Here is a 12,500-nt window from a genome sequence, read left to right as displayed (position 1 = left end):
GGGGACCTACAGGGTGCAACCAGGTAAATTGGAAAGAGGTTTTTTTCCTTCTCTGGATCTATAGATTACCAGTCAACGTAATACCTCACGAGAGGAGACAAGTAATGGCACTTAACACAGGAGAAAAACATGACCAAGGGAAGAGCTAAGCCAAAATTATTAGGGGTGAATTACAGATAGTTTAATATTGTTGATATATAAAGAGGATGAGGAGAATACGCAAGCCATGATCATTATGGATGAATTGCTTGTGTTTCAATCCTGCTGAAAGGAGGAGACTAGACAAATACACCAAAAAAAACAATATATCAAAAACGCCTTTATAAAACCTATGTAACCTTGTAACCCCAAAATTAGCTATTCAAGCAGTGTGGCCTCTCCAAGATAAGTCTGGAAACTCTGAAAGCTTCAAAAGTTACCGAGTTAAGAATTTTCATAGATCATACAAATTTGAAAATGGAACTGGACACTAGAATCAACGACCTTTTAAGTTATGGAATACCCTATCAAACTATGCTTTATGATGGGAGCTTAAAATTAAAAGTATTATCCATCTAAAGCATATCATATACTCGTAATTCCACAAACATTTATGCAGATTTCTACTCTAAGAGGAAATCAAACCTCGTTTGAATCCCATTACTTTTTCATTGAGATATATTGATTAACCTATCATACAGATGAATATATATATATATATATATATATATATATATATATATATATATACATATATGTATGTATATATATATGTATGTATATATATATATATATATATATATATATATATATATGTATATATATATATATATATATATATATATATATATATATATATATCATGCAAATTCAACGTGAGGTATATATACAAAATCTGAAATACCACGACATTGAAAGCGAAAGACGGGTGAAAGACAGTGGTGAGCTGGATCCTCTGCAAAAGCATGAATGGAAGAGGACCATTCGTAAAGGTCACTGACGAATGGGACATCAATAGTAAAAGAGCGAAATGCGAATCGCGACGAATACTATTGGAAATATATGAGGAAGTGGCGGTGACGTGTTAACAATAGATATCTAGTGATTCGATACTAAAAAATACTTAAAATGAGTGTGTTATGCTTTATATGTATCATGAACAATGAACACAAGGACAAGGTTTTTCTTGAAGTCCAGCAAACACAAAGAACAAATAACAGAGATCCGTTCTTACCAATACTCAAATGAGAGTGTTATGCTTTACATGTATCATGAACAATGAACACAAGGACAAGGTTTTTCTTGGAGTCCAGCAAAGACACAGAACAAATAACAGAGATCCGTTCTTACCAATACTTAAAATGAGTGTGTTATGCTTTACATGTATCATGAACAATGAACACAAGGACAAGGTTTTTCTTGGAGTCCAGCAAAGACACAGAACAAATAACAGAGATCCGTTCTTACCAAATAAAATCTCTCGCCTTACGAAAACTGTACCTGTCACTCCCAAATAAACAACCCATTTCCGATCAAATTCAAGATAAATAATCATAACACATTTCCCGGCATTTCTCGTTCCAATCTTCCATTAAACAGAAGATAAATAATCAGAAAATATTTCCTGGCATTTCTCGTTCCAATCTTCCATTAAACAGAAGATAAATAATCAGAAAATATTTTCTGGCATTTCTCGTTCCAATCTTCCATTAAACGGAAGATAAATAATCAGAAAATATTTTCTGGCATTTCTCGTTCCAATCTTCCATTAAACGGAAGATAAATAATCAGAAAACATTTCCTGACATTTCTCGTTCCAATCTTCCATTAAACGGAAGATAAATAATCAGAAAACATTTCCTGACATTTCTCGTTCCAATCTTCCATCAAACGGAAGATAAATAATCAGAAAATATTTCCTGACATTTCTCGTTCCAATCTTCCATTAAACAGAAGATAAATAATCAGAAAATATTTTCTGGCATTTCTCGTTCCAATCTTCCATTAAACGGAAGATAAATAATCAGAAAACATTTTCTGGCATTTCTCGTTCCAATCTTCCATTAAACAGAAGATAAATAATCAGAAAACATTTCCTGACATTTCTCGTTCCAATCTTCCATTAAACAGAAGATAAATAATCAGAAAACATTTCCTGACATTTCTCGTTCCAATCTTCCATTAAACGGAAGATAAATAATCAGAAAATATTTCCTGACATTTCTCGTTCCAATCTTCCATTAAACGGAAGATAAATAATCAGAAAATATTTTCTGGCATTTCTCGTTCCAATCTTCCATTAAACGGAAGATAAATAATCAGAAAATATTTTCTGGCATTTCTCGTTCCAATCTTCCATTAAACAGAAGATAAATAATCAGAAAATATTTCCTGGCATTTCTCGTTCCAATCTTCCATTAAACAGAAGATAAATAATCAGAAAATATTTCCTGGCATTTCTCGTTCCATTAAACAGAAGATAAATAATCAGAAAATATTTCCTGACATTAATCGTCCATTACGATTTACGGGAACGATTGAAAACCTAAATCAATTGAAACTATAAACATAAGTAGCAAGTGGTAGAACTTAATCATGAACTCATTAAATAGGCCTATCTAATTTACTTTTGAATATGTATATATTATTAATTTGGTAGGGCATTTCACCTAAAATTAACCATGGGTAGTATAGTGGTAACATGCTGTTTACTGGGGAGGTTACTGCTTTGGTTGGCCACATAACGGTGTGGGGTTGGGTTTGCCCCGCTGACGTTCCCATGAACTTCTCTTTAGACGAGATTGGAACCGAAACGTTTAACCCATTACCATGTCTGTCATCTTGGTGATGACGAAGACAATAACGAAGGCAATTTACCTGTATTTCTTCTAAAAGAATTAAATCACCAATTACTTGTATTTCTTCCAAAAGAATTAAATCACCAATTACTTGTATTTCTTCCAAAAGAATTAAATCACCATTACTAAACTAAATCTGGACGGAGAATAGCTACTGTGAAAAGAGAAGTATTGATAATTGTAGCTTAAAAAAAAAAAAAAAAAAAAAAAAAAAAAAACAGAAATTCGGAAATAAATTCTCAATGCCATTAATGGGATATTAGAAATTCCGGTAATCTTTGTCCCAAATGGCAGCAGCGTTAAAGGTCGCCTGCAGGTAAATGAATTTTTAACATTGCAAAAGAAAAAAATCTTCGAACACGTAGAGATTAAGTCGCGTCATTAAACGAAACCAGTAAAAGTGATCGTTGTGGCGTCTAAAATGTTTTTATTTATATTTTCTATCGATGCTGATGAGACAGGTAGAGTTACTATTCATTCACTCTTATAAAAATTAACTCATGCATTAATTACACAAAGAATATGGGAAGAAACTGGCGATATCTAATTTTCAATTATAGCCAGGTGTATTTTTCAAATACACCTTGCAACAATTACTACCTTCCAATCATTAAGCAACAGTCTATAATCAATTGAAATCTAGAGACTAGCAAACTCAAAATTCTTTGACCATTACAACCTCCAATAAAAACAATGGCGCTCCCAAAATCCCATCTGATCCTCCGAAATACCTGAGAACGAGCGTAAAAGTATATTCAAATAAGCTTAATGGAAAATAGCTTAAATGTTAAAGGTCTATCAAGTTCTGCGCAGTCGCCATTGGTGGTCTTTTAAAGCCTACAGTACGTTTTAGTAGCGGATGATGCCCTACCCTTAATTGCATAACATAAGAACATACTCTGCGGATATGTTCTTTTGTGTTCTTTCAAAACCCATCTCCATTGACTTTCACGCATTTGGACATCTGCATAATTATTTTCTCAAACGATTTAATTCCTCCATGACATTTTTGTCGTTGGCTCTGAAGGATTTTCCTTCCTTTAATGTCGATTTCTTTTTTTTTTTTTTCGTTACAATGTGTAAAACCTTCCCAGAAGCGTCCCTTTAACTTCTGTGATCTATTGCCGGCGTCTATCCTTTTTTTATGAGGAGCTAAAAGCTTTCCCAAATATCTCGATGCATCCATAAATTATTTTCAATCAAATTGTAAATTTGAAAAATTTCGAAATAACCCCTTAGTCTTTGCGACTTATTGTAAATCATCTATTCCCTTTTAAATCATCTAAAGTAAAATATAAGAATATTCGACCTCAATGGCAATATTAAATCAAACAAATTAAATAAAAATAATTAAACGAACTAACAAAAGAAAATGACAATTCGGTAAATACGATGGTAGAAATGCTTGAATAAAGATTTCCATCCGGAAACTAATGGCAACTGGTAATAAAAATTCCATGTTATCTTTATAACAGTTTGCTAATGGCAACAATCTTATCATCAGTACGAAATTAAATCACCCTTAACGAGCTAATGATAATCTATCTATCAATCATATTTCAAAAGTAACGATAATCTATCTATCTATTCAATTCCAACTTATGCAAGATGGGTAAAATACCCAACCCATCCAAGTTCAAACAAATGTAAGAATACATTAATTGATCTGGGAAACCAATATCGAAGCAAGACCCCCAGATTCGGAAGTAAGTAACAGATGCAGAAATAAGCTAACTTTGGTCACGCAAGTCACACTCGGTCCTTCGCTGACATCACGAAATTCTCATTGATTTGACACTCCAGTCGCTATGTTCTAAAAAACTCTGTCCTCTTTTCAAAATCGCTACGCCCCTTGAAATTTGACCTGTGCTTTTAACAAAGATCATTATGTCTGGATGCAATAATGTCAACAGAACGATGATCATGTAAAGAAAGAATCATGAAAAGGCATATTCTTTATACCCTTAACTGTATCAATGGGTAGGATTCGGGGTCAGAATTTAGTTCACATGAACAGGCACTGAGAATATCACTGCTTAAAAGATTGGACAGTGATGGAATAAGAAGACTAGCAGGCGTAGTAAAGACTAAAGAGATGATAAGAATGTCACGACTGAGATGGTGTGGGCATGTGTTGAGGATAAATGGTGAGGAGTGAGTGAGGATAGCTTGGGAGGAACCTCTTAGGGGTGGATGATCGAAAAGAGGCAAAGGATTAGATGGCAAGATAAGGTGAAGGATTATATAGAGAGAAGAGGATGCCTTTTAGAGAAGGTATTACTAGGGCGCATCAGGCAACCGACCCTTAAATATAAGGACACAGGGGGAAAGAAGTCACTACTTGATTTTTTTTAATGAGGCGCATTTGCACTTGACTCGCAGCGGTGCCCTTTTAGCTCGTTAAAGTTTCCTGCTCTCTGATTGGTCAGAATTATCTTGTCCAACCAATCAGCGATCAGGAAACTTTTCCGAGCTAAAAGGGCACCGCTGCGAGTCGGTGCAAATCTGCCTAACTAAAAAGAATTGATTATAGGGTCTGGAAGTCCATACAGTTCCCAGGTTCATGGGGCGCGGGGGGGGGGGGAGCCAAATCGATGAATTTGAGAGAGATCAAAGGTAAAGTGAAAGGCCATAGTTTGTGCAGCTAAGATCCAAGCTGCAAAGATCACAGAGTAATGCCTACAGTGAACCGCGTGAAGTGCACCGATTGCAATAAACCACGCCCCGGGAATCAATGATGATTAATTCCTTATCATCACATTCTCAAAGGAATTAACTATGGTACTGGGTTGGTTTTCAGAATAGGGAAAAAAGTGTAACTGCATCTGAAACCTACGGAATGGACTTAAATGAAAAACAAAATGAGTATCAAAATAACATCGAACTCGCTGTTTTTATCATATTCTTGCAGTGTCGGGCAAGAAAAATTGGGATTTCAATATACTAATCGGTATTGGACATCAAAATAAGTTCTAGAAAATTCCTTTTACAATGAAAAATGCTTAGAATATTTTTTTTTTTTTTAAATACTTTTTCTTATCGTAGAAATTTCTATGGTACTCCATACCCCAATAAAATAGTAATAAAAGTATACAATACTGTGTGACGGGACAAAGTCTCTGAATTTACTTTTCATAAAAATATTAAGGGACTTTATTTTCATGAAAAAAAAACGAAAGAATCTTTTTTCTTTTTTAGAAACTAAGTTCCAAGAATTTGATTTCGTTCTTAACTAAAGAAGTCTTTGGTGTCACAAAAGAAACTTCCATGAATTAATAATGAAAATGTTTCTATGAATTTCTTTTACCACAACAAATGTTGATCATGTAAAAAAAAAAAAAATAGGAACTTCTCACAATAAATTTATTTTCTAATAAAAAAAATTTTTTGCCACATAAAAATGAAGAGATTGACTTCATTTACTACAAAATTCATTCTAGCAATTAGCATTTATCTCAACTATATTATACTCGATATGTATTAACGCATGCGTATGTGTACGTGCGTAATCCAACAGCACACCAGAGTCTGAAAGAGACCCCGAGTTTAGAGATATTTTACTTTCATTCAATTGAGCGTCAATTTCAAGCTGAATATATGCAAATTCTCTCCTTATGTTCGAGTAAGCAAACTAATAAAAATCAATAGCGAAAATCACAAATTAAAATAAAATATTCGCTAATGTAAAGTATTAGAAAAACAAATTTGTTTGATGTCATGCAGACCTTCCATAAATTGTTTTTGAAGTATTATTTAGATTACTTGAAACCATATACATATCACAGAGTAAAACAGTCAAAATATACTTCAATATGGATCTTATGGAATCATTTTCTTTGTGTAATTTTATTTTCCACGCAAAGATACTGATTTTGGTTTTAACATAAAGCTGAATAGCTATAATGATACTGTGCTAAAAGCCAAGAAAAGTATATATGTCAAAATAATAACCTACAATGTTCACCAAAAAAAAAAAAAAAAAAAAAGGTATTCGGAAATAATAAAGAAATTGGGATGTAAATTATTTTCACACCAAGCAAATCTATGCTAAATTATCTTCCAATGTGACGTATATTTCACCGCTATTTAATCAACCCACTGTGCAGTAAAGGTATTCAGAAATAATAAAGAAATTGGGATGTAAATTATTTTCACACCAAGTAAATCGATGCTAAATTATCTTCCAATGTGCCGATATTTCACCGCTATTTAATCCACCCACTGTGTAGTAAATCATATCCTTCATATCTATTGGCCTAAATGAAATAAACAAAACCACTAGGTTCCGATCCAGCAGCTGCATAAGCGGATTACAGAATATTGTATTTTCATCTCTGACGAGAGCATATCACACCAACGCAACTATAACACCAAACGTATATATCTGCCAAACAGAATATGGTTTGAAATACGTTTATCTCTATTATAACGCATCCATCGATTAATTATTTCCTTATTTACTTTCCTCACTGGGTTATTTTTCCCTGTTGGAGCTCTTGGGCCTATAGCATCTTGCTTTTCCAACTAGGGTTGTAGCTTGGCTAGTTGTAGTAGTAGTAGTAATAATAATAATAATAATAATAATAATAATAATAATAATAATAATACCATTTTTTCATCTCTGACGAGAGCATATCACACCAACGCAACTATAACACCGAACATATATATCTGCCAAACAGAATATGGTTTGAAATACGTTTATCTCTATTATAACGCATCCATCGATTAATTATTTCCTTATTTACTTTCCTCACTGGGTTATTTTTCCCTGTTGGAGCTCTTGGGCCTATAGCATCTTGCTTTTCCAACTAGGGTTGTAGCTTGGCTAGTTGTAGTAGTAGTAGTAATAATAATAATAATAATAATAATAATAATAATAATAATAATAATACCATTTTTTCATCTCTGACGAGAGCATATCACACCAACGCAACTATAACACCGAACATATATATCTGCCAAACAGAATATGGTTTGAAATACGTTTATCTCTATTATAACGCATCCATCGATTAATTATTTCCTTATTTACTTTCCTCACTGGGTTATTTTTCCCTGTTGGAGCTCTTGGGCCTATAGCATCTTGCTTTTCCAACTAGGGTTGTAGCTTGGCTAGTTGTAGTAGTAGTAGTAATAATAATAATAATAATAATAATAATAATAATAATAATACCATTTTTTCATCTCTGACGAGAGCATATCACACCAACGCAACTATAACACCGAACATATATATCTGCCAAACAGAATATAGGTTTGAAATACGTTTATCTCTATTATAACGCATCCATCGATTAATTATTTCCTTAATTACTTTCCTCACTGGCTTATTTTTCCCTGTTGGAGCCCTTGGGCCTATAGCATCTCGCTTTTCCAACTAGGGTTGTAGCTAGGTTAGTTGTAGTAATAATAATAATAATAATAATAATAATAATAATAATAATAATAATAATAATAATAATACCATTTTTTTTTCCTTCTAAATTTGGATCATTGGTACATGATATTGTCATATCAACGTCAAGGAAAACTCCTATCATACATTGTTACCCATGTCTAAAAACTCAAATAAATTATTTTCCTGCCTGATAACGAAATCATATTTTTCTGCCTGAAAACTCAATTAAAATATAATCTTATGTCGGAAAACTCCAATGTAATATTTTTTCGTAAATCTCAAAACTCATATCCTACTTTGTTACCCATGTCTAAAAACTCAAATAAATTATTTTCCTGCCTGATAACGAAATCATATTTTTCTGCCTGAAAACTCAATTAAAATATAATTTTACGTCGGAAAACTCCATTGTAATATTTTTTCGTAAATCTCAAAACTCATATCATATATTGATACCCATGTCTAGAAACTCAAAAAAATTATTTTCCTGCCTGATAACGAAAATCATATTTTTCTGCCTGAAAACTCAATTAAAATATCATCTTATGTCGGAAAACTCCAATGTAATATTTTTCGTAAATCTCAAAACTCATATCCTACATTGTTACCCATGTCTAAAAACTCAAATAAATTATTTTCCTGCCTGATAACAAAAATCATATTTTTCTGCCTGAAAACTCAATTAAAATATAATTTTACGTCGAAAAACTCCATTGTAATATTTTTTCGTAACTCTCAAAACTCATATCATACATTGTTATCCATGTCTGAAAACTTAAATCAATCATTTTCCTATCTGATAACGAAAATCAAATTTTTTCTGCCTGAAAACTCAATTAAAATATAATTTTTTGTCTGAAAACTTCATTGAGATATGTTTTCGTATATTTCAGAACTCCAATAAAACATAGTTTCCTATGTCTAAAGATTCATAACATAATATTATTTATAGTATCTGAAAACTAAAAGCAAATACTTTTTCCTATATATGAAAACTCAAACCAAATATGGTTCCCAAGGTCTGAAAACTCAAATTAAAGTACGTAGTCTAAAAATATCCTATCGAATAGTTTTCCATCTTTGAAACTTCAAAATAAATTAATGTTTTCTACTGTATATCTGATCTTTGAAAACTCAAATCAAATATTGAATCCTATATCTGAAATGAAAACTTGAATTAAATAGTTTCCTGTTTGAAAACTCAAAATATATCGTTTTCTAAGTATGAAAACTCATTTAATATATAGTTTCCTGTTCCTCAAAATTCACGTTTCCTGTCTCAAAACTCAAATCAAATACTTATTCCTGTGTCTGACAATGTGAATCAAATATGTTCTATAACTAAAAACTCAAATAAAATATTATGCAAACCTGAAAACTCTTATGATATATTGTTTCTTACCAGAAAACTCATATCAAGCATAGATTTAAATGTCTGAAAACTCAATTTCAATATTTTTCCATGTCTGAAAACTCATATCAAACATAGACTTACATATCTGAAAACTCAATTTCAACATTTTTATCAAGTCAGAAAACTCATATCAAACACAGATTTATGTCTGAAAACTCAATTTCAACATTTTTTCACGTCAGAAAACTCATATCAAACAGATTTATATGTCTGAAAACTCAATTTCAAAATTTTTTCATGTCAGAAAACTCATATCGAAAGGTTTTTCTAAATCTGGAGACTCAATTCCGATAGTTTTCTATCTAAAAACTTAAATCAAATAGTTTCCTATGTCAGAAAACTCAAATCAAATATTGCGTTTTATGTTTGAAATCTTTGATTAAAAAAATTTCAGTCATGAAACCCAACAAATTGAATATTTTGAGTTTAAAAACACAAGTAAATAGCTCATATGAAAGACCAACACCTACCTTTTAACAATGACTCCGAAGGGCAAGCCTTGCAGAACAGTCAGGCAAACTAATATTATTAAATCATTTTACAGCGTTTCAAAAAGTACAAGAAAAAAATACCTTTAAAAGTGCATAAATAACATATACTTGAATTTTATATCATCAGCCTCGAAGACATTTCAATTGACTCTGCCAACATATTAAACTTACATTCCTTTTCAATATTTATAATCTTTGACGATAAAAGCCAGTTAGCAAATGGCGTCTGTCACATACGCAAGCCATCACTTGATAATAGTTCAAGGAGAAAAGCGAAAATATATATTTTAATTAATTTTACATGAAGATGGAAAATCTTGATATATAAAAATATAAAATATAAAATAAGAAAGGAAACCACATTATGTATCCCAAGACCAGCCAGTTCTATAAGCAGATCCTTCTAAAGTGTAGACAAAGTAACTTCATTCGTGTGATGTCTTAAAATAGAATATGTGAAGCATATCGAATTTTTAAGTTAATGGACATATATTCAGTACGTTTCCGGAGATGAAAATAGGCTAAAACAATTTTGGTGGCCGTAGTTAAAAACTATATTAAAAAAAAAACAATGGGTTGAAATACCAAAACATTATCAACTGATAGATATGAATATCAAAGAATTACCAAATGATGTATTTACTCTCTCTCTCTCTCTCTCTCTCTCTCTCTCTCTCTCTCTCTCTCTCTCTCTCTCTCTCTCTCTCTCTCTCACATAAAGAAGGTCATTGTTGTTGGTTATTATTGTTGGACCTACCGTTTTATATACCTTAAGAATGGATATTAACATAACAATAAAAGTGGATGACGTTGAGCCTTACATAAACAAATAGTTCTAATTACTTTCCTTTTTGAAACATCGATCTGAAACTGATCCTTTCATAAAGATCAACAGTCAAGGGTCTCTCTCTCTCTCTCTCTCTCTCTCTCTCTCTCTCTCTCTCTCTCTCTCTCTCTCTCTCGGAGTAATCAGAATGAATTATCTAACACCGTTCCATCACTTTCTTTCCCCCACAGGATAACTAAGCTTTTCCAGTGACTTAAAATCTCAAACGAAATTCTTACGCAAATATGACGCGATAAAAGAGAGAGAGAGAGAGAGAGAGAGAGAGAGAGAGAGAGAGAGAGAGAGATGCGTAGGTGGAGGTGATGATAAGAGTTGGAGGAGCAAGGGGTAGAGAGGAGTGTGAGGCTGAGAGAGAGAGAGAGAGAGAGAGAGAGAGAGAGAGAGAGAGAGAGAGAGAGAGAGAGAGAGTATGTGTGGAGCAGCAGAGCTTTGAGCTGGTTCATGGTTGCCTGTAGCTAGTAGGCAGTGAAGGGTCGTCCGGTCACAACCTCTCGGGATCGCTCGCTTGCTCGTTCGATCTCTGGTTGGCATCGCACAACACAAAAAAAAAACGTTTCTAGCAAGAAGACCGACGAAGAGTAGCGGCTAAGCAAATCAAACCTTACCTGCTGCCTTCACCTCACTGACCTGGAGGGGTCGTAACTTTGACACTTACCTGTGAAAGAGAGGAGAAAAAAAGTATGTTAAGGCAATTCAAGCAACCGTAATAAAAAGGCATCTTATTCTACCTGGCTAGTTTGCAAGCACAACTTACCTCAAGCACCGAGTGGGGAGGTGCCCTTCGGAAGCAACCTAGAAGAGGAGTTTCTAGATTTACCCACCACATAGAAGAGAGAGAGAGAACGAGGAAACACGTTACTGCACCCCAGCCAGGGAGGTTAACCAAACGGTCCACTCCACCGACCCATCCACCCCCCTCCTACCAGCCACCGAAAGAGCCCATCACAACAAAACAGGTAAGGATATTCCAATCAAGACTGATTATTACACGTAACTTCTCACTTTACCAATAATGATTGCATGAGAGATGCAGTTATTTTACTTCTCGAATAGCATGAACGAAAGAACTTACTGTAGATAAGATAAAGAAGGTAAACTTGAAATTGAACGAGAGAGAGAGAGAGAGAGAGAGAGAGAGAGAGAGAGAGAGAGAGAGAGAGAGAGAGAGACCCTCCAGTCTCTATAAATTCATGTGTCATTTTTTAGAATCAAGGTACTTTTTACGATCAACAGAGAAAGAGAGAGAGAGACACACACACACACAGAGAGAGAGAGAGAGAGAGAGAGAGAGAGAGAGAGAGAGAGAGAGAGAGAGAGAGAGAGAGAGCAGTCAATGAACCTAATTCCAGCTATCAACAGCGTCTACCATTGCCACGAGATGTAAGTTCATATCTAGTAACAGGAGACATGTTTTTTTCTCTTGATCAAACTAGGAATAAGGATTAAAGACACGTTGTAGGACAACATATCATTACCAGACATAATAAAGACAACAGAGGCGACCCTAGGT

General features: G+C 33.5%; 2 protein-coding genes across 3 annotated transcripts in view; one reads left to right on the top strand and one right to left on the bottom strand.

The window, feature by feature from the left end:
• Plod (procollagen lysyl hydroxylase) overlaps positions 1–12,500 on the bottom strand; it is a 432,367-nt gene that overhangs the window by 311,315 nt on the left and 108,552 nt on the right. The gene's annotated exons all lie outside the window — the stretch shown is intronic.
• Positions 11,440–12,500, top strand: part of LOC137616702 (immunoglobulin domain-containing protein oig-4-like) — a 24,122-nt gene continuing 23,061 nt past the window's right edge. Inside the window, exon 1 of the mRNA XM_068346698.1 lies at positions 11,440–11,946. The gene's annotated coding sequence lies outside the window, so the exon portion shown is untranslated. The remainder of the gene's footprint in view (positions 11,947–12,500) is intronic.

This window comes from Palaemon carinicauda, chromosome 22 (assembly GCF_036898095.1).
Source record: "Palaemon carinicauda isolate YSFRI2023 chromosome 22, ASM3689809v2, whole genome shotgun sequence".
In the NCBI taxonomy this organism is placed as follows: domain Eukaryota; kingdom Metazoa; phylum Arthropoda; class Malacostraca; order Decapoda; family Palaemonidae; genus Palaemon; species Palaemon carinicauda.
The sequence above is the reverse complement of the archived record's forward strand: the minus strand, read 5'-3'. Positions and strand labels throughout refer to the sequence as shown.